This window comes from Jaculus jaculus, chromosome 5 (assembly GCF_020740685.1).
Source record: "Jaculus jaculus isolate mJacJac1 chromosome 5, mJacJac1.mat.Y.cur, whole genome shotgun sequence".
NCBI classification, from domain to species: Eukaryota; Metazoa; Chordata; class Mammalia; order Rodentia; family Dipodidae; genus Jaculus; species Jaculus jaculus.
Window position 1 is genome coordinate 17214626 of NC_059106.1, and position 27204 is coordinate 17241829.

The 27204-nt window shown below is 39.2% G+C and overlaps 1 protein-coding gene and 1 non-coding gene across 7 annotated transcripts in view; both read left to right on the plus strand.

Moving 5' to 3' along the window:
• Nckap5 (NCK associated protein 5) overlaps positions 1 to 27204 on the plus strand; it is a 1019391-nt gene that overhangs the window by 417198 nt on the left and 574989 nt on the right. The window lies entirely within an intron of this gene.
• LOC123461212 lies at positions 18920 to 19026 on the plus strand. Its single transcript, XR_006637512.1, has one exon. It is a non-coding gene; the product is annotated as a U6 spliceosomal RNA (small nuclear RNA).

Genomic DNA, 27204 nt, shown 5'->3' on the forward strand with positions numbered 1-27204 from the left:
CCATCCCCCAAAACTCTATATTTCTTAGAGCATAAGTCAGGTGTAAGGGTTTCTCACATGTTGTCTGGGCATGGTGAGCTCTTGTAGTTTTGTTGAGAAACAAGTTCATGATGTTTCCTCATGTAAATGTGAACATCCATCAAATATGAGAGCTTTACCTGAAGGGCCACAAAATAAAAATTTTACTATATCTACTATTTTGTCTATTACTAAATATTATTAATGTATAATAGAGTAATGACATTAGCATTAATCAGTTCTGTGTAAGAAGTATATAAATATGGGTTTCTTATTAAAAAAAAATATGAGAGCTTCAGTCTTTAAGATGCTTGAGCCCAAGCTGGAGTGGAGTTAGATAAGTTGCCTTGGCTGGACAATGGATCTTCCAACCATGGGCTTCACAGGGTAAGGAATAGTTTCGTTTTGTGTGGTTTGCAGGGGAGAGGACCAACTGGTCTTTGAAAGACATTTCCATAGCTACTGGCAGGAGTCAGAAGGATTTTTTCCTGTGTCACCTGCACTGCTGTGTGTTAGCTGGCAAGATCAAGCATTTTTGCTTGAACTGCTTATTCCACACCTGAAATGCTTTAATCTGGTATATACTAGGTGCAGAATTCTTTTATGGAAACTCATCACACATCCAGAGTTTGACTAGAACTGCCATTTTTCTAAAAATAATACTCCTAGAATCCTAGAAAGAGGTTTGTTTCCCAGGTATAACTCTGTCATGCAGCCCTCTGTCGTTAGCCCCCAAAACTATATTATGATTTAAAGAAGGGGGGGCTGTACTTAAATTATAGAAGACTGTATTGTTTGCTATTCTAATATTGTAAAAGAAGGATAAGTAAAGCAATATCTTAAAAGACATAAAATGTGATTATCGTTCACTCCTCAATACAGTATGGACATCTGAAATACCAAATGCTTAGAATGTAATGAAATGTGACAAACTTTTCTCTTTTGGTGGGTGGTACAGAAACTACACATGGAGCACACCGTGTTACACTAGTGTTATAGTCACCTAGCACTTGCTTGAGTGAACTTCTGATCTTTTGTACAAAGTACTGTTTCATCTAAACTTCTAGAAAATGTTTTCTCAATAACTATGATATCAGAGGAAGAAATATACTTATCCACTTTTGCTTTGTGGCTAGTATCTGGCTCTCATCTTAGATCTGTCTATTCCTTATTTTTATTTTTGGTGTGAGGTTGTCTGTGTACATGTTCATCTGTGTGTTGTGGAGCTACACATACGCCACAGTGCACATGTGGTGGTCAGCCACCAACTTCAGGTGGTGAGTGTCGCTTTCGGACAGAACACCTTGTTCAATGCACTGCCTTTGCCAGGTAGCTTGCCTTCAAGCTTCAGGGATGTTCTTCTTTCTCTGCCTCCCTTCTTGCCCTAGGTGCACTGGGATTACACATGCGTGCCCTATAGCATCCAGCCTTACACAGGACCTGGGGATCTGAGTTCAGGCACCTACTCTTGTGTGGCAAGTACTCTGTCCACACAGCCATCTCTTGACCCCAGTATATGCTTGTTTTTGTTTTCCAAAAGTGTTTTTTTTTTCCCCATTCATTTGCATGTCTGCTAAAGCTGACAGATCAAAGTAATTTCTCAGAAAGGCCTTGTTGATGCTGCATCCATTGGTAGCGACATTTGCAAGATGACATCAGCCTGTGCATTCGTGTGGTTGCCATTGTACTCTCATTAGTCAGGCATCCCAAATACTCCTAATAAAGTCATGGTCTAGGGTGGGGAGCTAACTTATGGGTGTGATTGCTTGGGGCATAAACACGAGGATCTGAGTTCGATCTCCAGCACACATGTATACATCCAGTCATGCACTACCATGCATGCCTGTAACCCGAACTTTGAGGATAGCAGAGGCAGGAGGCTTGCTGGAGCCCCTTGATCTGCCGGTCTAACCAAAACATTGTGAGCTATAGGTTCAGTGAGAGACACTGTCTCAGGGAAGTAAGGTGGGAGAGTGGTAGAAGAGAACACGTGGTGCTCTCCGTCGGCCTCTGCAGGCATGCACAATGGGGCATGAATATCTGCACACACACACACACACACACACATACACACACACACACACCCCTCATTATCCAAGAAGGAAGTGTGAGCAGGCTTAAGGAATGAAGCTTTACATCAATATCATCATCTCCTAAGTAGGCCAGATGTCAGAAGACCCTTCTGGAACCCTGGAATCTCTTCGGCTTGTCTCTGGTTATCATCTTCCTACTTGAGTCACTCTCTTGCTTTCTGAGCACAGTCATATATATATATATTTTTTTAAGCAAACAAACATCTTCCTTTTGTTCTATTCAAGTGTGATTCCAGGAGTACATCAGAGTTGACTTTTTAAAAGCATGTTGCTGATTTGACTGCTTAGAAATAGAAATGGGGTCTTTAGTGAGCAGATTCTGATAGCATTGATAGTCTTAAAAAATGGGAGGAAGATGGGCTGGAGAGATGGCTTAGCGGTTAAGCGCTTGCCTGTGAAGCCTAGGGACCCTGGTTCGAGGCTCGGTTCCCCAGGTCCCACGTTAGCCAGATGCCTAAGGGGCGCACGCGTCTGGAGTTCGTCTGCGGTGGCTGGAAGCCCTGGCGCGCCCATTCTCTCTCTTTCTCTCTCTCTCTCTGCCTCTTTCTCTCTCTATCTGTCATTCTCAAATCCATAAATAAAAAAAAGGAAAAAAAATGGGAGGAAGAGGCCAGGCGTGGTGATGCATGCACACCCTTAATCCCAGCACTCAGGAGGCAGAGGTAGGATGATCACCATGAGTTTGAGGCCACACTGAGAATACAGTGTGAATTCCAGGTCAGCCTGGGCTAGAGCAAGACCCTGCTGGAAAAAAGAAGAAAGAAAGAAAGAAAGAGAGAGAGAGAGAGGGAGGGAGGGAGGGAGGGAGGGAGGGAGGGAGGGAGGGAGGGAGGGAGGGAAGAAAGAAAAGGACGGAAAAATTCAAAGTAGAGACTGCGCTACATTTGTCTTGATCATTTTAATTTTGACGTTTTAATACCCTGTATCCCTACTACTCCTCTCATGCTAAAATTTTACTAAAGATGAGCCCCAGAAAACCTGTGCGACCTTCCACATTCCTGAGGAATGTGAAATGAAACCTGGTGTGTGCAGATGTGTGTGAAGAGTGGATGACAGTAGTGGGGGAGAAAGCAGAGGACAGAGGGCTCTATACAAACTCCATCTCATGTCCCTGGGAACTTCCGCAGGAAAGGAACGCTAGACTCAGGGATATGACTTGCATTAACTGCTCAGGACTAGATAAAGGCGCGTGTTTATAAATACAAATTACATTGTACTAACACAATGTAAATAACTCTTCTTGGGAAAGGCCTCCAAACCAGATTCCAGAGATGAAAGTCATGTGTAATTCTGATAGTATTTGAGAGCTGCTTTGAGCATCTTGGCTAACATGCAATGGTGAGGGGCTGTCTTCATATGTGAATTTTAATTAACAAGTAGCACTGTTGACTGAGAAGTGAAACTTAAGGAGAAGAAAGTTCTCTGACATTGACTAGCAAACAATTTCTGGAACTCCATTCCAGAAATCCTCACTAGTTGTTTATAAGTGCAGGGTGGGAAGTGTCCACGCAAAACACATAAACATAACTGAAAGATCCAACTTGATCTCCCAAAGACAGTTTACTTTGCCTACTTGTCCCAGATCTGAAGCAGAAAGCAATGCATATGTTGAAGATTAAATTCTGTAATAAGAAAAAAGTGAGGTAAGAAAACTTAGAAACTTGTGGTTCTTCATAGATACTGCAATATTCCCTTTCTCTAAAGTCAGTGTTGGGAAGTATGTAGATACATAGTAGCAAAATGTAATGAACTTTTCTTCGTGTGTGTGTGTGTGTGTGTGTGTGTGTGTGTGTGTGTGTGTCTAAGATGGGCATCCTACCCTGAAGACAAATAGAGGCGAAAGACAGCCGCCCAATGAGTGCTGTGTAAATCACATTATCAGGGCTTGCTTAAAGCGTCACCAGTATGTCATATGGAGGTGGTTGTTGGCAGTGCCATATGCCAGTTTGGGTCTGGGCCAGAGACACACACTGGAAGGCATTACATTCCAGCCGTCTACTCCCGCCTGGCAAAATGCACTTTTTGTACATGGTCTAAGTGGCCAAGTTATTTGTACACAATGGGAAGCTGAAATTTCATTTCCACATGAAATTAGTGAATAATGGCTTTCAAGACTTACTGAATAAGCATGCCCAAGACACAGTCAGCATGTGAAGTCTGCTTGGGACGCCAGCCATCTGGATGAAAAATAAATCACTTATCTAGTTAGTTTGGGGGCGTCAGATGAGGGGTGTGGCCAAAGCAAAGTGTTTGTATACTGTAGTGAGATTTTTGCCTTTTCATCAGGACTTTGGTGTGGTTAAGGTTTGTCTCTTCTGTGATTCCATGTCAGTCTATGCTGGCCTGGTCTGCTAAAACACAAATGCATGTATTTTGTTTTCATGTTGTAACATATTTGGTTAGCATGTAGCTTGATTTTAATCTTAACCTGTTTAATTAATCTGAATATTGCTTTATTTTATCAATTTTTGAAATACTTTCTGTGACTGAGTGTTCAATTCAGGGCTGTCAGAGAGTAGGGAGTTGTTCTATATATGTTCTATGTTTATAAAAAAAAAAAAGCTGTAGATTGGGTAACTTGAACACTTAATACTTAATGCAGGAATGATGAGACCTACATTTTTTCCTAAATTTTAAAGATGATTCTCATAGTTTTATTAATTTGAAGGTTTGTGTAATTTGAGGAAATATGATTTCAGATTTGTTGAAGTGTCATCTGATAACATAAGGTAAGGTAGATAGTGAGGTGTTACACCTGTGTGTAATAATTAATGTGAGAACATGCAAGTCAAACTGCAAGAAGCAGATGGAAATATCCCCCAGGTAAGTATGAGGGTTTGTTTTCAAAGATGAGCTACATGCCAGCAATATACTATACATGATTTTGTTGAAATATGATGAAGCAGTGTTTAAGATGATTTTTCCCTGTGAATATGCTTTGGAATTTAGTATGTGAACACAGTATAAATGAAAAGTAACAGGATTCAAAGAAAATTGGTTAATGAGCTGCAAAATAATTAGTTGGTAATGAAAGTTGGAGGGACAGGAAAAATCAGAATCTATCTGTAGTAGCCAACTGCGTTTTTTGTTCCTGTAGTCTGATCCTATAACAAAAATGATGACTTGGAAAGAAATGAGGTGGCCCTAGGGCTTCCTTAATTTTCCATTTTTCCACAGTATAGTGTTTCACAGGAATGCACACTAACATCTGAACTGTGTTTTATGCTCTTGTATCTTGCTCTAAGTATATCATCAGCTGGAGTTTTAGCTGTCCTTTGCAATTTGAGCTATTCATTGAAACTATTAGTTGTAATGGGATTTGGATTATGATTTCGTAGCGTAATCTATTAGCATTAATTAATTTTTGAGGCAGATGCTCATTAAAAAGTTCTTTCTGGTAAATATAATAAGATAATTTGTTTTGAGGATGTCAACACATGGTGAATACATGGGTTTTATAAGTGATTTGGACATTTTTATTGTCAGGTTTGAAAAGTGTCTATGTTGGGAACTATAGAATGGTTTTATCCTAACCCTCTTGAAATGATCTTTGCCTGTACTTGCACAGGTATAATATTTTAACACAGGAATAATAATAAAATGAGAGTAATTTTCATATCAAGCACCACCTACCTTTATTTTTTTGCTGAGAATCAAATTATCTTTTCTAGACATTTTTATATGTGCAATAAAGTAACACTATTTCACCAAAGAACACTAACATTCTTATATAACTTTAGTTTTATACCTGTTAGCACAGCTCTGGCTAGCCTTCCTTTCTTCCTACTTCTAGAACCACGATTCTACTTTCTTTATCTATAATATGAAATTTTTAGTTTACACACATGTATGAGAATATATAGCAACATTATTTATCTTTCTGTCTTGTTTTATTTAACAGAAGAGCTAGGTTCATGCTTGTTGCTACAAATGACAGATTTCATTCTATCAACTGGGTGAAAAGTACTCCACTGAGGTGTTTGTGTATGTGTGTGTGAGAAAGAGAGAAAGGGAGGGGGGGACAGAGAGAGAGAGAGAGAGAGAGAGAGAGAGAGAGAGAGAGAGAGTTTTTAACCTGTCATTGAATGCATAGGTAGATTCCATAGCTTGTCTAGTATGAATATTGTTACACACCATGCATTTATAAACATAAAACTGTAGATCAATATACTTACTTTATTACCTTTGGGTATGTGTCTAGCTCTGGGATTGCTGAATCATGGGCTAATTCTATTTTAGTTTATAGTTTTAAAAATTCTATTATTGTTAGTTTCTTTGTTTTGAGGAATCTCAGCACCATTTTAAAAAATTTTAAAAAAGTATTTCATAGTGAATCTAGATTACAGCTAGATTCACTATGAAATACTTTTTTAAAATTCTGTTTTACATATAATTTTATATTGAACATAAAGGTCTCAAAACTTAAGGGGATATGGATTGGTAAATTGTTTGTAATGGAAGAACTAACACACAAATTAAGCGATTTGAAAATAGATTAGACCAATTGGCCTGAAACCAAACAGTTACATGGTACACGAACTGTTTAGAACTTTTCAGGTCAAAGTCAAACAATTGTCTCCCACACTTTAAACACTCTAGCAACCCCCCTCTGACATCAAACAGGGTCCAGAGATGCACAAGATAAGGGCTTCATAATCATTTTATGGGAAATAACTTTGTTTGGTTTTGGTAGGAACCTAGCTGGAGATGGTAAGAAAAGCTTGGTTGAAACCTTATCTAGAAGGCATTTAAGGAAGACATGGTTAAGTGTAATTGCTGGGTGGCAGTGATATTGATTTATTATAGAGATACTGACTAACTGAAGGAAACAGCTTCAGGCATGAAAATATCAACTCCATGTTCTGATTTTCATCATTTCATTGTGGCCTAGTTTTCCCCATCCCATATGGTTTTGATTGGATTATGCATTAAATTTTCCATCTCTATGACCTATGCTAAAAAATCATTTCGTGTTCCTTTGAGACACGAGGTCCTTCAAAATACTTCCATATTTATTTATTTGGCCGTAATGGAGCATATTTTAAACTTTAATCTTTTGATAGAGCTCTGAGCAGAACTTGTAGACTGGCATTTGGTGCCTACTTTTCTTTAAAACTTATGTTTTGTTCATTACCATTTCTATTGCATGGTTTATGGTTTGGTTGTGGTCTCGGAGACATATGACTTGAGTCTAAACAGGAGGGGAAGAGGGAGATGTTGGCCCAGTTTTTCTTATAGTATTCTCTGAGGCAGAGCATTTTCTATATGGAATCATGCCCTCTATGAGAATTGAAAGAAATCTACTCCTATAAACATTCTCTTCTGACTCACTTGGCTGTATGCCCATTGAATTACTTACTTTGCTCATTACTATGAAAACTATGCTTTATTCATATGATGGGATTTCTTTCTTTTATTTAATTTTTTTCATTTTCATTTATTTATTTGAGAGTGACAGAGAGAGAGAAAGAGAGAGACAGAGAGAGAGAGAGAGAGAGAGAGAGAGAGACAAAGAGAGAATGGGCACACCAGGGCTTCCAGCCACTGCAAATGAACTCCGGATGTGTGTGCCCCCTTGTGCATCTGGCTAACATGGGTCCTGGGGAATTGAGCCTCGAACTGGGGTCCTTAGGCTTCATAGGCAAACACTTAACTGCTAAGTCATCTCTCCAGCCCAGGATTTATTTCTTTTAAAGGCCAATAGATGTAGAATAAAGCTTAGGATTTGAGACATTACTACTCAAGGCTGTTTGACTCCATAGTCCAAGCCATTTGAATACAGTGTCTTGCCCTTGGCTTCTAAGACAGACTGTATATGAACAAGAGGTAGAAAGATGAGCAGAGACTCAAGGCTGAGAAGATGGCTTAGTGCATAAAGCACTTGCCACACAAGTGTGAGGACCTGAGTTTGGGTCCTGAGCTTCCACGTAAATTCAGGATGGATATAGAAGCCCACCAATATTCTCAGGACTTGGGAAATGGAGGTAGACATTGGGCTTATAGTATATGTTTAATTTACTATTTAATGTACTTTATAAAAATTGGGTCTGGAGGGCTGGACTGGGACAGATGCATTAGGGTGGTAGGCAAGATTTACAGAGACTAAAGTACATGCTGAAGTAGAAAAAAAGTACTGAGTAGGAAAAAATGCATGAATGTGCTTCATAGCAGATGGAAACTCTTTCAAGAGATGGTATTGCTTTTGTGTCCTGGGAATGGAGAGCCTTTGCCAGCCATTGACAGATACTTCTATCCTATAATTTTTTGATATCTGGACACCATGGACATGAGGCCACCAAAGATAGTCTCTTTCTCTTTCTCTGTGGGGATAGTATTCTCTCAGTTGAACCCCTGTGTCTCTTGGGGCACTCAAACATAAATCTTTCAGATCTCATAACTGGAAAAGGCCATATTAATCATAGATATTTTGGGAATAACCATATAATCACACATATTGTGTTTTCAGAACATGGGATATCAAAATGTATAAGATATCTGTTAATAAAATTAAAGTGTCACTTTTATGAGGAAACTGGAGTACTTGTCCCATTTTTAAGTAAACTTTTCAACACCAAGATGGTAGAAGGCTTGTTCCCTATCTGAGGGCAGTGGCAAAGATGAGTGGACCCTCCTACTGGCATCCAGAAACAAACTAAGCAGAGTCACACACCTCCACTTCTGGTTGAGACCTTTTACTTCGTCACTGGAAGAGCAGAGAGAGATGTGTTGGCATGTGGCAGGTACCTCTTCTAGCAAGGCTCCACCTCCCAAATTACTATCAGCTGGGGATCAAGCATTCAAACCAAATGAGTTTATTGGGGGAAATACTTTATTCAAGTCACCAGAGATTCCCATTGCCCATATACATGCCAAGTGTGTTGGATCACACCTGCAATCTCAGTACTGGGGACATGGAGAAAGGAGAAGGCCTAGGGCACAAGGAGTTATAGGATCGTTGAGAGACCTATGTCATCAAAGGATAAAGTGGAGAATGATTGAAGGAGATACTCGTATCATATACATATGCAAATGCACCTATACACTGTGTGTGTGTGTGTGTGTGTGTGTGTGAGTGTGTGTGAGTGTGTAGTGCTTGTGGTACAAACCTACTACACTACATACACACATATAACTATATTTCACACATACACAAAGACAGTGTGCTTTAAAGCCCAGTCTAGTGGCTGCCACATGAGAATGGTACAGCAAGGAACTGGCTATTTGTATTAAGATGTTTTGCTTGACAAATTATAAAAACAGCCTTTGAAATATCTCATCATATTGCTTGGTCAAATAAGATTTCTGGTACTTAAATATAGTTTACATCAGGTATATAAAATTATTAAACATAAACTATCTAATTGTTGAACATCTTCATAAGTCCAAGTTTATAAACAATCTGTTCTGATTTTGATTGCAGTGCTATATATAATAATAAAGCATTAGAATGTGAAAATCAATTAACAGTGTCATATTGACACTGTTAATGATCACAAAATATGAGCATTGATCATCCATGGACCAAAGTAATGTCTTATAAATCCTAGCTTTTGTAAAGTAGACATATTGTATTCCATATAAGTCTATGGTTTTCAAAACTGTGTGTCTTCTATACTAATTTTCAGAAGGTCATTGACTATACTACTGAGTGCATGATTGCAAAGAGTTTTATTGTCAGCCTCTGGTCTGTTTCTCTCTAAAGTTCTTCTCTATAGTACCCACCCTCCCTCCAGACACACACTGGCACCAGCTGAGTTTCACAGACCCACAGGTTTTCCCAGCAAGAAACAGTTATCCCTTCTTGGTCTCACATAACAGAGAGACAAGAGAAGGGTTCAGCCGAATAGATTCCTGCAGGCCCCTTCTGCAAGTGCTTATCTTGTTCATTGTGTGCTTTGTAATCACGATTGCTTTGAAAGAGCATTGCTTTCTCATCTGTACACTCAGATGACAGAAAGGAGACTTTCTTCCATGGAGGCATATTCTTATCAGGATGTTTTCCATTTCATAAATAATGGTATTATTAGACATAAGATGAAACTCTCACAGCCAGTGCAAAAGGAAATAATACAATAGACATGTTCAGTGTGTGTCTGTGGAGGGTGGTAGTGGCGAGATAGATAGGACTGCTATCTTGTTTTTCTTACTTGCCTTTAATCAATGCATGCATTCTCTTCAAACATTCTTATCCATCTTTTGTGCTCACTGTTTGTGAATTTCCTTTCCCTCTTCCTCTTCTTTTTTGTGTGTGACAGTGTTTCTGTTTCTTTAATTTATCAAGGTGTTACATACAACAGGCTTATTGTATTGTAGAGACAGACACTTTCCCTTTACCAGAAGGTCTGTTTGTTCCTGGATTTCCATTCCTTTGGAATAACTAGAACATCATTAGTTATTTGGCTATGGGCTTTTGAATGTGCTTTAATTCCCAACTTTATCAAAGTTTTTTTTTTTTTCTTCCTCAAATGCTATGGGTACCTACGTATAGCAGAAATGGCATCTCCCCTTAATGAAATTCCCATATATGACAATCCATTTTTTTTTAGGTATCTGAATTGTATGTGTGTGCATTTGGGTGAAGGCCAGGGGAACACCCTGGATATCACTCTCAGGAATGCCTTTCACCCATTTGCAACTTGATCTCTCACCTCTTACAAGCCCCGGTGAGTCCCCTATTTCTGACTACCCAAGTGCTGCTGCTCACAGCAGTGCTGTGTGGCACTGAGGGTCAAAGTCGTGTCCTCACACTTGAGACGTAAGCCCTTGACTGACTGAGCCATCCCCCAGCTTGAAAGTCTGTTTCTTATGCTGATTTTTGTCATTGTTCTTTTCATATATGCAGGTTATCTACAGATGTCATTTCTCTTTGTTTTTGCTTGTTTTCACTTTTTCTGTGTGTCATGAGAATTTAGCCAAGGAGCAGAAGACATATGGTTTTTGTGATCAGAGTTGACCTGAGCTACACATCACAACTTCATCATCATGCGCTAAAAAAAATGGTTCTTTTCCTAACCTATTTAGTTACAAAGACTATGGTTTTGCTGAAATGTCTACAAAGTGCTGATGATATCTTCCAATTTTGGGGAAAAATAAAATTTAGGGGGACTAGATTTCTTAACTGTTTATATTTGCTGGTTTCTCTAACAGTTACTTACTATTTGTTACACAAAACTCTTTTTGCATGTGTTTATGCATGTCCATATATGGGTGTATGTGTATGGCCCCATTTACTTGTGTACAGACAAACTTTGAGCCATCTTCAGGCATGTCATCCACCTTTTTTTGAGACAGGGTATCTCAATGGCCTGATGCTCACAAGTTAGGCCAGCTTGACTGGCCAACAAGCTCCCAGGGTCTTCCTGTCTCCATCTCCCCAACTCTTAGAATTATAGGTTTGTGCCACCACACTTGGCTTTTTTAAATGTGAATGCTAAGAATGAAATCATGTTCTCATGCTTGCATTTGATTGACTAGTTATATTTCCAGTCTGAGTTTTCTTAAAACAAAACTTGAGATCATTAATTTGATGAACTCTGGAAAGAATTTGGGTTTTGTTTGTCAATAACACCAGTCAAGAGCAGCCATAAGGACCTCTAGGCTGTTTTCTTTCTTTCTTTCTTTCTTTCTTTCTTTCTTTCTTTCTTTCTTTCTTTCTTTCTTTCTTTCTTTCTTTCTTTCCTTCCTTCCTTCCTTCCTTCCTTCCTTCCTTCCTTCCTTCCTTCCTTCCTTCTTTCTTTCTTTCTTTCTTTCTTTCTTTCTTTCTTTCTTTCTTTCTTTCTTTCTTCCCCTCTAAGATTGACCTTGCTTTCTGCTTGCAGTTTCTGTTGGATAGGACAGCCTTTATACCCATTACTATTTCAGAAAAAGTAGGCCATGAGTTATTTATGTTACCAGTGAAGACCAAATAGAGCATTCTGATGGATGAATAACTTGGTGTCTGTTTTACATCTTAGTTTAGATAAGACTTCATCCTGACACATCCCAACCACCCTACATCAGATATGAATTCTCGTGAAGCTTAAATTGTCTTTGTAAATAGGCTGGATTACAACTCAGGAAAATGTCAACAAACGTTGATTGAATTGGAAGCATGGTTATTAGTTTTCCAGTTGGTTATTTCTCACACTTCTATAAGTTTCCTCTTACAAGCACTTATTCCTGGCCTAACGTAACCCTTAAATGATGATTTTGTTCTAATTAAGATTATGCTCCTGAATTCACTTGCATGTTAACTTGCAAAATATTTATTCTCTTGCTGTGTTTATTTCCTAATCTCTAAGTATTAGTATTGGTGTCAAAGATCTCTTAAGACCCCGTTCTAGCATTCTGTATATTCTAAACTTGCTTAGAGTTAGCCCACAGTATTCTTCCGTGGGCATCAGAGGGCTCAGTATCTACATATTACAACATGTACAAGAGGCCATCAGCACTGTCCCTTTAAGACACGTGTGTGGAACATTGACTTGGAAAGGTGTAAACTGTATAAAAGTAGCACACTATCAAATGGGCATCTGCAAAAACTCAAGAAACAAAGACACTTGTCAAACAATCTAGCCCTTAGTTCATAAAAAAACAAAGGGAAAGCAGCTATGAATATCTCATTCAAATCACCACAGCTAAGAAAACTGATGTTTGAGTATGTTTCTTAAAGTACAGATAAGAAGGTAGATGGAAGTTTTAAAGGAAGATCTAAGTTTTACAGAAGTAAAACTACTTAGAATCTTTTCTGGGTCAGCAATATTAACATTCTGAATTGTAAATGAACAGGCGATTACTGTTAAGAAGGAAGCATCAAAGAGAAAAAGATACTGTGGAAGAAAAAAGCCCAAAGGGTAGCCAGGATGAGATTAGAACTGAGTTGAAGGGATTTGAAAATCAGAACAGAATTTGATTCGATTAGTATTTTAAATATCTTCTCTTTGTTCTTTTCTTTGCTTCTACTCTTTGGAAGGAAACGTTTATCTTACTAATATATTTCTCCTTTTTGCATGTGTGTGTTTGTATATGCAGTGTGTATGCATGTGAATATATGTGTTTGTTTATGTTTATGTGTGTACATGTGTGTGGAGGCCAAAATTCAATGTTGAGTGTCCTCCTCAATCACTCTCCTTATTTTTATGACACAGGGTCTCTTACTGAACATAGAGCTCACCAATTAGTCTAGGCTAGCTATCTAGCCTAGCATGGGGGGGGGGGTCCTATCACATTTACTTCCCCAGTGTTGGGATTATAGGCGATTATCTCTGTGCCTGCCTTTTTATACAGATATTGTGTGGCTAAACTACAGTCTTTGTACTTGTGTGGCAAGTACTTTTCCCATGGTCTCACTCCCCAAATCTTCACTAATGTGTTTCTTGCCATTCCTATGTGGAAATAAATAACATTAACGTCCTCTTATGGGTGAGATAACAAGTACCTTCCACATTCTCAGCTTTTGAATACTGGAATTCCAGTGCTGTCATGTTAATATTATAGTCATGTTGCTGATTTCATAGTACAAAGATGAGACTTTTGTTGGTAGTGACAAGACCTCAAGGACCTTATTCCAACATAGCTTAATTGGTTTGCAGGTTGGGGCTCTGCTATAGAAAAAAAAAAAGTACTTTTTCTCTATGCTCTGTCACATGCCTCTACCACCAGGATGCCTTCTGTCACCAGAGACTCCAGGGTGACTAAACCAACCATTAACTGAAACCCTGAAGCTAATATGTGATAGAATCCTTTCCTTTTTTCAGTTGGTTTATCTCAGGTATTATGTCACAGTGATGGAAATCTAACCATCACACTTCTGTAGAGTTTATCAGTGGCAACAACTGTTTTCTATATTTGGGAGTGTCAATTTGATAGGATCTGGAATTACTTAGGAGAGTAACCTCTTGGTATGCATGTGAGGGAGTTTCTAGAGTAGGTTAATTGAGTCAGGAAGATTCACTCTAACAGTAGCCAGTGCCATCCCATGGACTGGGATCACTGTCAAAGTGAGCTGAAGAGCAGCGTTCACCACCACGCTCGGATTTCTGACTCTATATGCAATGTAACCAGCTTATTGCCTTCCCTTCCCTACCATGGCAGGCTGCCCTCAAACCATGAACCAAAGAACCCTCTCTACCTTCAGTTGCTTTTGTCACCTATTTTGTTGGAGCAACTAGCAAGGTAACTAATAAAATGGTGTGTAAAACCTTTCATTTAACTAATGGAGCAACTCTAGGAGCAGATGGAACATTATGGCTCAGGATGCATGAGTCAGGAGAGGCAGTGGATATGTATTAACAAACAACTCTCAAACCCAACTATGTGTGTTTGGTGGTTCTGGTGTTCTGCTCCATGGCATGTTTGTTCCAGTGCTCAGGCCAGCCTTATTTTTGAACACTGCTGATCATAAGGATAGAAAAGAAAAGAACACATTTTCCCTCAATCTTTGAGTTCTTGTCTGGAAGTTACATGTCTTTTCTACTCACTCCACGTTAGTCAAACAAGTCATGGACCAAAGTTGGTATCAGTAGTAAAGCCATACCCACATGCATTGGTAAGTAAGGGCACACTGAAACACAGAAAGGATGAATCCCTCTCCAGGAAGAAACCAGTTGGCCAATGAAAGGACTCAGATTCTGAGCTTACCTAGCCTTGCTATAGAGTAGCTTAACCACACTGTTGTGCCTCTCCCAGAGTCTGACTCCCTGCAAGAATGACAATGGATTTTGAGAGCTTCCCATCAAATTCATATTGACTTTTGTGGTCTGTATTATTTATTTAACAACCTCAATCAAATTAACCCCAGTAAGCGTGAGGTTGATGACAGAGCAGTAAGGTTAAGAGTGAGGAATCTGGGGGCTGGAGAGATGACCCCATTGGTAAAATGCTCCTGTGAGATCATGAAAACAGAAATTTGAATCCTACCACCCTTATGAACAGCCAATCATGATGGCACATGATTGCAATCTAAGCATTCCTTGGGCTCACTGCCTAGGTAGTCTAGCTGAATTGTTAAACTCTAGTTTTAATGAAAGACTTTATCTCAAAGAATAAAGAGACTAAAAACTCTGACACTGATCCCTTGTACACACATGCATCCATATGCATACATGTGCAGAAAAATGCATGCACACCCCACAAGGATGCATGAGAACAAAAATAAAATAGGAAGAGGATTTTGACCCAAGGTTACTTGTGATTAAATTCTGACACTAGCTTTAGGATGTTATGAAATAACACACTTACTTCTCTTAGTTAAAATAAAGTAAGTAAATAAATAAACAGAAAGTGAAATAGGTAGGGCTTGCCTCAAGGTCAGACTGAGGACTGTAAAATAATTGGGATATAGTCACAGTGTGAATATTAATTATTGTTATCACTCTTGTCCTTAGCTACTTAAATGTAAATACAACATATTTAAAAAAAAAACAAAACCTGCCGCTCATCACTGTAGCCATCATCTGCTTCCAGGAAAAAACGGTCTCTTGTATCCTACAGAGAGTGGTAATTTTTTGGTTCTTTGTATAACACATCCACAGTTTGTTTTTCTACTCTCGCTCTCCTTTTAGGATACAAAGGATGCTTTCATTTCTTGATTTCTCTATCTTGTGGTGTCAGTGAAACAGATGATGATTATAAATGCATAGATTTATTTAGGTATAACATAAAGTTTACAACAACCTGCTTTGACAGAATGAGTTTTTCTTCCTGGTTTTTGTAGCTATTATTATTCTACAAAACATCTGCCATTGTTTGCACACCAGTTGCTCTCTTGTCTTCTAAAACACTGTTACTCCTATTGAGAGGGCCCTGGGTGGTCATATAGCTGAGTAGTTTTTTCCTTCTCTTCTGAGTTTTGTCTCCTGTCATAGATGCATACATCTGAAATGCAAATGTTTCAAAAATTGGACTTATCCAAACTCCAGATTAGAGATATTCCAATAGTAAAGTCTGTGAATATTCCAAAATCTGAGAAGCTCCAAAATTTGAAACAATCCTAGCATTTTGGATTAAGAACAACTGAGCCTGTATTAAGTGATTTCTTAGCCTGGGATCCATTTTATTATCTTTTTGATAACAGGCTCTCTCTTTCCTATTCATTCCTTTGCCTTTCTGAAGACTGCCATTGCTGTTTTTTTTTTTTTTTTTTTTTTTTTTTTGTTGTTCTTCTTCTTCTTCCTTTTTCTTTAATTCTGCTCTCAGCTCAGGTATTGATCACTGTCTACCCTTGGCTGTGAGTAAGCTTCTTTACAACATATTCGGGGAGCTATGGTTTTCTAAATTATTTGCTAGATTATTATTTAACCATGGTTCTCTTGAAAGCACCTGTGTCCTATCAGATTTCCTGTTGGTATTTTGAGAAGTCTTTCTATTGCGGTGGGAAAGGCAGCAATAGAAGAGGGGGCACTTCCTGGATTATACTTCCTGAGAAGGAGCTACCTGACACTTAACAGTGCAGGTAACTGTAAAGCTGTTTGTAATGTTTCATGTTTGAGAACATTCCTAGGAGTGTGCTCAATACAAGTTAAGTCAGCTGACAGTGTAGACTGTGAGACAAGATATAGGAAGCAACATACATTGTAATGGTAGTTAAGCATTACAGAAGGAAAAATGAAGAATACATTCAATGAAAGTTTCTAAGAAAACAAGATGTGTGTTCAGTGAGAGTTATTTATTTTCTTGGGAACTCTCCCAGATTTTAAATATTCAGATTCAAGAAACCTAGCCTGTGTTTAAGGATATATATATATATGTGTGTGTGTGTGTGTGTGTGTGTGTGTGTGTGTGTGTGTATGCATATTTCTTGCTGAAATATATCTAGTATATTGTTTACTAAAGAAGTCATCACAAAGTGCCACTATTAGGGCAACATAAACAACAGAAGTGTTCCGTGTACAACTGTATAGGCCAAAAGTCAATGATCATGATGGCTGGATGAGTTCCTCGTAAGGACCTTCAGAGCTACATATTCTGTTTCTCTTGCTCATTACCTGGTGGTTTGCTGATGAGCTCTGTTTCTCAGTAACTTGAAGAAATGCCACTCCAATGCATACCTTCATCTTCATGTAGCATTCTCCCACTGGGTGTGCACATGTATCTCAAATTGTTCTAAGTTTTTAAGTACTTTGGTCTTTTTGGATTGAGACTTCTTCTTTTAACTATATTATGTTAGTAAAGACTGAGAGATGGTTCAGTGGTTAAGGTCATTTGCTTACAAATCTGAAGGCCCTGATTCAGTTCCCTACTAGCCACATGAAATCAGATGTACAATGTGGCACACAATCTGGAGTTTGTTTTCAGTGGCAGTAGGCCACACATCCATTCTAGCTCTCACTATCTCATATTTCTCTTCCTCACATAAATATATAAAAGTTTAAAAAATGACTTTTTTCACAAATTAGGTTGTAGGTAGGGCTTAGGACTTCAACACCTGTGCTTTTTGGTGGAAGCACATTTTAATTAACAGCATAGAATATGGACCTACTATACGCTTTCTGAGAGATTGTTACAGGGCTATACAAAGGAGCATGTTCCATCTTTGTGTCTTCCATACCTCCTACAAAGTTACCACCATATAGTAGACAGCAAATTTACAGAATGAACTGACACTTTCAATCTTGCCTGAAAGTCACCAATGAATTCACTCTAGTCAGATTCACTGTGTGGTGGAAGCATGTTTTAGTGTACAAGCTTTTGTTCCTGTCCACCATGGCTTCTGTAAACATGCCTGGGAACCGTTTCCTTTAGAATCTCACCACTTCCTTTTCCAAAATCTGTACACATGACTTGATTCTTTTCACAAATACTTTTGTGGGACCTTGATCAAAAATGAGCCAGAATGAGATTTAAAGGCCACTGATAGTCGAAAGGCATGGAAAACTAAATTACTTGTCACATAAGAGCCATCTTCATGTTAGGAGATGGTTAGCAGTATTTCCTTTTTCTTTTTCTCTTTTTTTCTTTCTTTCTTCCTTTCTTCCTTCCTTCCTTCCTTCCTTTCTTTCTTTCTTTCTTTCTTTCTTTCTTTCTTTCTTTCTTTCTTTCTTTCTTTCTTTCTTTTTTTTGTGTTTTGTTTTTTTGACATAGGGTCTCATTCTAGCCCAGGCTGACCTGGAATTAACTATGTAATCTCAGGGTAGCCTCAAACTCTCAGTGATCCACTTACCTCTGCCTCCCAAGTGCTGTGATTAAAGACAAGCACAACCATGCCTGGCTTTGTATTTTCTTTTTCTTAAGAAGTTTCTTTCTGCACTCAGCTATGTAGGGCCCATCAGTTACGAATTCGGACAAAATTGATGAAAGAATACTGAACACTAGTTAACAGAGCTGTGCTAGTTTGTTTTTTGAATTAATTCTTAGACATATACAGACCTGGATTTCCTTTTAGTAGAATTTTAATATTAATAGAAGAAATGTGAGGAAATGCATAAAATCACAGGGAGGTCCAAATAAATGTCTTAGAAAGTATGGCAGCACAGGCACATAAATCTTCCCATTTTTCCTCCTCTCCCTTCTTTCCCTGTTGCATGGACCCTTTTCTCTCTCTCCTTATCTGTTCTTCTTGTTTCTCACCTGTTACAATAAAGTCTTAGATCAAAACATAGAAAGAAAAAAAAGAGACCATGTATGGTGGTGAACTCCTTTAATCCCAGCACCTGAGAGGCAGAGGTAAGAGGTAGGTGGATCACTGTGAGTTCAAGGCAACCCTGAGACTACTTAGTTAATTCCAGTTCAGCCTGGGCTGGAGGTAGACCCCACCTTGAGTAATAATAATAATAATAATAATAATAATAATAATAATGATGATGATAGGAAACATAATAAATGCATGTTTAGTGCTTACTTCAGCAGCTCTTGCACTAAAATTGGAGCAATACAGAGAAGATGAACATGGCCCATGTGCAGGAATGACATGGAAATTCATGTTGAACCCATATTTTCTCACTGAGATAACCAATGTTTCTTAGATATATTTAAAAAGAACTTTTGCTCAGAAACAGCACTTTTTAACAGTAAAATTTAAGTTTAAAAAAGGAATGTCTTGTTAAGTATTCATAAAAATATATATCTCAAGGAAAAATTATTTGAATTCACTTTATTAATACTCAAGATCATTGCAAGAGTTAAAAGTAGCATTTCTTATCTCAGAGTAAACAAGAGCATTGTGCTAATATTGTAGAGACGTATTTGGTATGAGATTGTTAGTAGTGTCCTCTGCCCGCTGTAAGAGAAGTATATGAGATCATTGTAATTCATTATGTTATATCGAGGCACGTTGAATATAGCTCAGTCAGCATAGTCCTTGCCTTGTAAAGATGAGGACCTGATTTCCATCCCTGGAAACTACTTTTCTTTCTTTTTTAAAGCTGAGCTTGGTACTCTATATTTATACAGCCATATCTAGTATAGGCAGACACTGGTAGATCCCTAGGACTTAGCTTGCCAGTCTAAGTCTAACCTATTTAGTGAGTTAAAGAGCAACTAGAAAAACTGTTGCCCAATAGTTGCATGAATGAGGCTGGGAAAATGGCACAGTGGATAAGACACTCGTTGGATCCCCAATGTCCCTATAAATGCTGCTCAGGCATGGCAGCAAACTCTGTATTTCCACTGCTTTGGGGAAGAGACAGGGATTCCACAAGGTAAGCTGGCTTGCTGTACCAGCTGAGTCAGCAAGCTCTGGGTTCAAGTGAGAGGCCCTACCTTAATAAACAAAGGCACAAGAGACTCAGCAAGACATCCAACATCAACCTCTGCCTTCTACACACATGCTCATATACACACATTCATATGCATACAAATGTGTGCCCACATACATGCAAAACACAAATGTGCACAACTATCCCTCCCCTCACAAACATGTGCCAAAACAGTGTGTGAGTCTGAGAGAAATGACACCTTAGATTGTCCTCTGGGCTCCACGTACCTGTCAACACATGTATACCCATACACTAACATACATACATGCACACACACAAGGGAATTAGGGATAAAACATGTTACACTAATGAACAGCAGCATTTCTGATTGAAAACAAAAAGAAAATCCAGAAAGGCATGTTGATTTCTGCATTTGTAAAAACTTTACCTGCAAGTATACATGTCATATGTAAAAAGTACAAAATGCCTCACATGTGACTGAAGTAATAGGGTTTTTTTGTGTGGTCTTCTTGGCATCATTTCTTCAGCTCTGGGAAAGGAGCTAACTTCTGACGCTGTATATGGATAAAAATAGCCTGTAATGTGCCCTCATGTCATGAGACCGTTTTGGCTCCAAAGCAGGATTGTTCATTTCGTGTCAGTGTTTATCCCCTGGATATACACACAAAGGCCATAAAGTCCCAGTCTCCTAGCTTCTCACAGATCATTAGGTGAGAGAAATGGATAAGCAGTCAGTTGCAGCATTTTGGATAACATGGGTGATGGGTTAATAAATCAATGAGGGAAAGTACAGACATCATTTAAGGCACTATTATTGACAGTAGCAGAACAATTTTGAACATAGATTTATGGAGTGAAGATTTAGAGAGTTCCTTTTGTGTTGATAAAAGACAGGGGGCTGAGGAGATGGCTCACTTGGTAAAGTGTTGGTTGTACAAGCATGAGTTGGATCCCCGGAACTCAGGTAAATTCCTGCTTTCTCCCAAAGTCACTAGGGTATGTACATGAACCTGGCTGAGTTTCTCTGACTACTTGTAATTACTGTTGCCCAAAGCCAAGTAAACAAGAAAAAAAAATTTACAACACACCCACAACTTACTGATTGAGTGTATGCATTGTGAATGCTAACAGATTTTCACTTACGCAGTTCATGAAAGAATGATGCATGGCCCTTTAAATATTTGAAGAAAATAAGATTACAAATCGGATTTAATGAGGAGTCTTTCGTGTGAATTGTGTTTTCTGAAAGTTTGTCTAGGGTTTACACTAGCTCTGCATATCTGAGGGGATGAGTAATGGCATAATACACTCTCAGAAAGCTAATTAATTTATCCATGACTTGGAGACTGCTGCCACCGGTCTCTCCATCTGCCCATGCGACAGGTGCACCTGGCATTCTGCATTGTCATGTCCTCTGCAGCGGGTGACTCCCCAGGATGTCTCTGTGTGTGCAGAGAATAGTCCTGGTTCTCCTCCAGGGAGCAAACCTGTCCTCCCCACACTTGAACCAGACCACCACCGGCCTTCTATTATTTGAACCTATGAGAAATAAGGATGGCTAGTGATTAATTGAACCTTTCCCCAAAGATTTCCATGTACAACCCTAAACCCTAAGGCACAGATGAGAGCAGATATCTCCATAATTTCCTCCTAGGCATCTGGCTATGTTTTCAAGGAGTGGGGGAAGAAGAGTGTTAAATGAACCAAAGCCAATGTTTGGGCATACGTTTATACTGGGGATCCAATGTATCTCCCATCTAAACTAGAAAGGTTAGCACTTAGAATCCACTATCTTATCATACATTCTATGTTTTTTTCTCATTGGTCTGCATTAAATTGCCAAGTATGTGTTGCATTCTTGAAGACTGCAGTCATTTCTCATATTATCTGAGAGGCAGTGTTAACAGCCAACAGGAGATATTGAAGCCCAAGTTCTGGCAAATGTAATTTTCAATAACTATATATTTTTGCTGTTTGACTAAATGTGTATTTACTGCTAAAAATTGATGCTCACATTTTGAGTACTTTTGAACAGTAGGATGCAAGGCACTTTTTTTCTAGCCTATAGGAGCATCTCACAGTTCCCAGTAAAAGACAGGTATTTCTGCATGTTAGCGGTGCTAACCGTCTGGACCATGGGCCTCTGGTGCACTGCACACTTTGTGAAGATATCAAGAGCTTTTCATAAGAATGTTGTGATGTTATTTGGTTTTTCTTTCTCTACTTCTGCCAGAAACAGGCAGTGCCTTTCCAGTGGCTATCCTCATGTAACATCATAGAATACTTAATGTGAAAGCAAATACAAGAGTCCAGATGTCTCATTTTTATTAGCTAGACATTAAAGTTATTTGATAAAAGATAAAAATGTTCCACTAGTTTTATTTTTGTTTAAAAAATCTATAATTATATCTCATAAGTATATGTTTATGCCTGCCTATAATAGGTATTATTGCTATTTTATGTGTTTATTGATTTATTTATTTTTGAGACAGTATCTCATGTATCATAGGCTGGCTTTAAACTAATCTATCTAGCTGAGGACAACCTTGAACTTCTGATCCTCCTGCTTCTACCTCCTCAATTCTGAGAGTACAAACATGTGCCACCTCACTTAGTTTAGGCTGTACTAGAGATCAAACCCTGGGCTTTATACATGCAAGACAAGTGTTGTACAAATTGATCTATACCTCCAATCCCTATCATTGGTATTTTAAAAATAATAAATACATTTAAAATTTGACACGAATTGTAAGCCATGGTAAATGCTTGTAGATATAATTCACCACAGGCAAAGCTCTTTGGCTCTACCATTTTTTTTTCAGAATAAAAGATTGTTCTAAGACAAAAATGATCAGGAATTGCTGTATGATAGACATGACAGTCGCCAATTTGTGAGATTGTATGAGGTTCGCAAATTTCTTGTAAGATATTTACTGGAGTGCCTGACACTGCTACTGTTCAACAAAAATCAAGCAATATGATAATCTATACCATTTAAAAGGTGGGCAGATGGCTGGAGAGATAGCTAAGTGGTTAAGGCATTTGCCTGCAAAGCCTAATGACCCAGGTTTGTTTCCCCAGTACAGGTCAGAAAATGGCATCCTAAAGAACCACAACTCTCAGGCTGGAGAGTGACTTAGTAGTTAAGGCAGTTGCCTAAGAACCCCTGTTCTAATCTCCAGGTCCTATGTAAGCCAGAAGGACAGTGATGGCAAGCGTGCAATGTCGCACATGTGCACAAGGAGACGCGTGCATTTGGAGTTTGTTCACAGCCACTGAAGGCATTAGTTCACCCATGAAGCCATTCTTTTTTTCTCTCTCTCTCTTTTATTCTCTTTCTGTCCTCTCTCTCAAAATAAATTAAAAACAAAAGGAAAAAAAAAAAGAACAATGGCTCTCTTAAAAAAAGAAAATGTATTGATGATTATTTCTCCAGTTGAAGGATGCAGCCCTGGAATTATAGAAACTAATCCTTGGAGTCATTTATTGATGAGTGGGCTAGCTACTTTCAGGATCAGAACCTGAGAGGCAGGAAACTAATCCTTGCGATTGTTTACCAAGAGGGTGCCAGCTGCTTGTTGTAGCTGAGCTCAGGGAAGGAAAAAGAACCGACTTGTGGAGTCATTTTCTTTCTTTATTAGTTATGTACATACTCAGTGTGTGAACAACCATGTTGGTAGCATCATTAGCCTCCTCCCTGTCCTCCCCACCCCCTGTGAAGGGACCCTCCTTGTTGGGGATTGTGGGTCATGTATTGTGGGGGTATCCATCAGTTATGGGGAAGAGGCAATGACTCTGTGAGCCCTCTGCATATGCTGTTGATACTGCTGTTTCTGCCACTATAGCTGACAGGCATTCATTAGTGTTTTTATTAAACAGCCCCCACCCCCCAAAAAAATAAAAAAAATATGTGAATAAGTTGAATATTGCATGAACAAAGGGAAAGGAATGTTTTTAAAATAAATTTTTATTTATTTGACACAGAAAGAGAGAGAGAGAGAGAGAGAGAGAGAGAGAGAGAGAGAGAGAGAGAAAGCATGCCAGGGCCTACAACCACTGCAAATGAACTCCAGACACATGCATCCCTTTGTGCCTCTGGCTAACTGGGTTCTGGAGAATTGAACCTGGATCTTTGGCTTTGCAGGCAAACACCTTAACTGCTAAGGCAACCCTCCAGCCCTGGCAAGTAATTTTTGACTGTGTAATTCTTAAACATTTGTAAAAAAAGGGATTTAGGAGTATGACCTGTTGGACTGTACTGATACAGAACACGCACACTCCGCATTCACAGTTGTGATTGCCCCGTGTCTGCCCGTTTTCCTCTGTAGCTCCGTGGAAGTTCTGCAGGCAGTGTCTTCAGTGCTCAGGTCAGCACTTCTCACACACAGCACTTGTTCTGTCTTGAGATTTTTACCAGGCCACTGAGGAAACTGGGCGAACAGCAGAGTTTAAGACCAGTCAGCATCTCTCAACTTTCCTTATTGTTGTGTGTGTGTTGTTGCATACCTGGCAGTGATATGCACACATTCGTTTGTATACTTCTGATTTCTAAGTTTTGAGCACACTGATGTGATCAATTCATTTTTATGTATTTATCATGCCTCATTAAAGAAGTGAAAAGCATCTCTATAAGGTGTTCATCTCTACAAAAATGTACTTTAATACACCCCAGCAAAGACTCCAACATTGTTCATTCTTTTCTTGATTTACCAAAACTTTTACGGCCACAATAAGCAATGAGAAATGTGACTTACCCTGACTCTTCAGGTTGTGGTTGTTGTGTGACCCTCACAATGAATTGATATTTGTAGTAAAAGTTAAAGAAAGAGAGGTGATGAGCTGACTTAAAGTCACATATGTCCTGTGTGTGTGGTGTGCATGCATGTTATCCAGCTGCCAGTATACATATGCACAGATGTGTGGAGGTGACAGGTTGATGTGCGGCGTCTCCTCTAGTCACGCTCTGCTTTATTTACTGAGTCAGGTTCTCTCATTGGAATCCAACGCTTGCTCATTCAGCCAGTGTTGCTCTTCACATTGCTCTGGGCTTCCTCTATTACTACTTCCTAGGTACTAGGATTATAGGTTGGCAACTTTTGCAGTCAGATTCACATCACTGGCAGAAAACACCTGGCCAAGAGCAGCTTTTGGGAAAACAAAAAGAAAAAAAAAAAAGGATTATTTTGGCTTACTGACTTGAGGGGAAGCTCCTTGATGATAAGGGAAAACAATGGCATGAGCAGAGGGTGGACATCACCCCCTGGCCCACATAAGGTGGATAATAGGAACAGGAAAGTGTGCCAAACACTAGTAAGAGGAAACTGGCTATAACACCCATAAGCCTACACCCAACAATACACTGCCTCCAGAAGGAGTTAATTGCCAAATCTCCATCAGCTAGGGAACCTAGAATTAAGAATATCTAAGTTTATGGGGGACACTTGAATCAAACCACCACGTTCCTCCCCTGGCCCCCATATACTGGTAATCATTCCTGATATAAAATACAATGTATTCAGTCCAATTTCAAAAGCCATTGTTCTATCAATCCCAGTGATGTTCAAACATCCTCATAATTCAAGGTTTTTTTAAGTGAACCATGATACCAAATTCCCAAAAGAAAAAAACAAAACATCATGGCACAGAATAAACATCACACTGAAAAAGTTGGGCATAGCAAAGGAATATTCAACCAATACAAGATTTAAACAGGGAAAACATCAAACTCTGTAGCTCCAAGTCTAACAACTCTCATCAGTGACACATCTCCAAATCCAACAATTCTAACAAGCAACAAGTCTCTGGAGTTCCAATTCTGCCCCTCCAGATAGGCTACTCAGAGCCCTTGAAAACCTCAGCTGGGGCCTGCAGCTCTTCTTAGCAGCCATCTCGTGGTCCTGGCATCTCCACTGGGTCTCCACTGTAACCTACAGTTCATCCTTACCACTCCATTGACTCTCCAGGCAGGCATCCAGAAAACCTGCTTCACATTGCCCATGGCCATATCCAAAACACAAACCTGTGTTGCAAGTTCAATGATCCTCTCTTTCCTGCATTTCTTATACTTCATAACACCAGGTAGGGTGCTAATTTGTTAATGTAGGGGGAAATAAAGCAGACTTTGAAGAACAGAACATTCCTTGAGCATCAGTCCCCTTCAAAAGACTGTATTCTTTCTGTTGTCCCCATGCAGGGCAGCTGGCCCAGTCTCGATGGTTATAATCTCTCATACAATTGCATCTGAACAGGCAGCAGTTTCAACCTTAAAGATCTATTTCTGTGCCATATCCCTTTGCTCCCACTAGTCCGTGTCTACGCAATGTGTCCCTGCCCAAATTCTCAGGACATGGGCATAAAAGCAAGCCTCTCACAAAACCTGCTTCTAGCCCAGTCCAGGCAAAGCTCTCTTTCTCACCCTCCCAAGCCCCATCTCACAATCCATAGTTCTTACTGCCTTCAGGTCTTTCAACTCTGACCAGAATAGTTCAGTCAAGCTGTATTTATAGCACTTCAAGTCATCTCTTAGGCCAAAGTTTCAAATATTTCCATAGTCCTCTTGAAAATAAATTCAAAATGTCAAAGCCACACAGTCAGGTATCTAGCAGCAAATGACACCATTCTTGGTACCAATTGTACTGTTGCAGTCCGATCCACAGTGCAGGCAGAAATCACAAGACCAATAGCAGCTTTTGGAAAAAACAAAAACAAACAAACAAAAAAAAAAAACCAAAGGTTTATTTTTGTTTACAGACTTGAGGGGAAGATCCATGATGGCAGGGGAAAACGATGGCATGAGCAGAATATCTCTCCCTGGCCAGCATAAGGTGGACAACAGCAGAAGGGAAGAGTGTACCGAACACTGGCAAGGGGACATTGGCTATAACACTCATAAGCCTGCTCTCCACAATACACGGCCTCCAAGAGGTGTTAATTCCCACATCTCCATCAGCTGGGAACCTAGCATACAGAACACCTAAGTTTATGGAGGACGCTTGAATCAAACCACCACAGAAACCCTGTCTTCACTTGAATGCTGGGATATGAACTGTAGTCTTCACACTTGCATGACAATCACACCATCCACCAAGCACCTAGCCCCTAAAATCACAGATTGTTGACAAGTTATTTAATCAAGGCAGAGTCATAATTCAATATCAAATATCATGGTAAAATTCATAGGATGTACACCCATTCCTCTGCTCCTCTCTCTGTCTCTCACACCCTAACGAACTCCTCTGTTCTGTTAGGTCTACATGATGAGGTGCTGTTCTTGCATATTGCTTGTCCTCTTCATCTAGGCTGTCCACTTTCAGACATCGTATCTACTTCTTATGAACGATCAGAAATTAGGGTTGCTAGGACACCTATGGCCTCTTCCTCTCTCCATTGTTCCCCATTAATTCTTTATCTTTTCATGCGTATGTGTGCATATATTCATGTTTGTTTGTGTGTGGGTACAT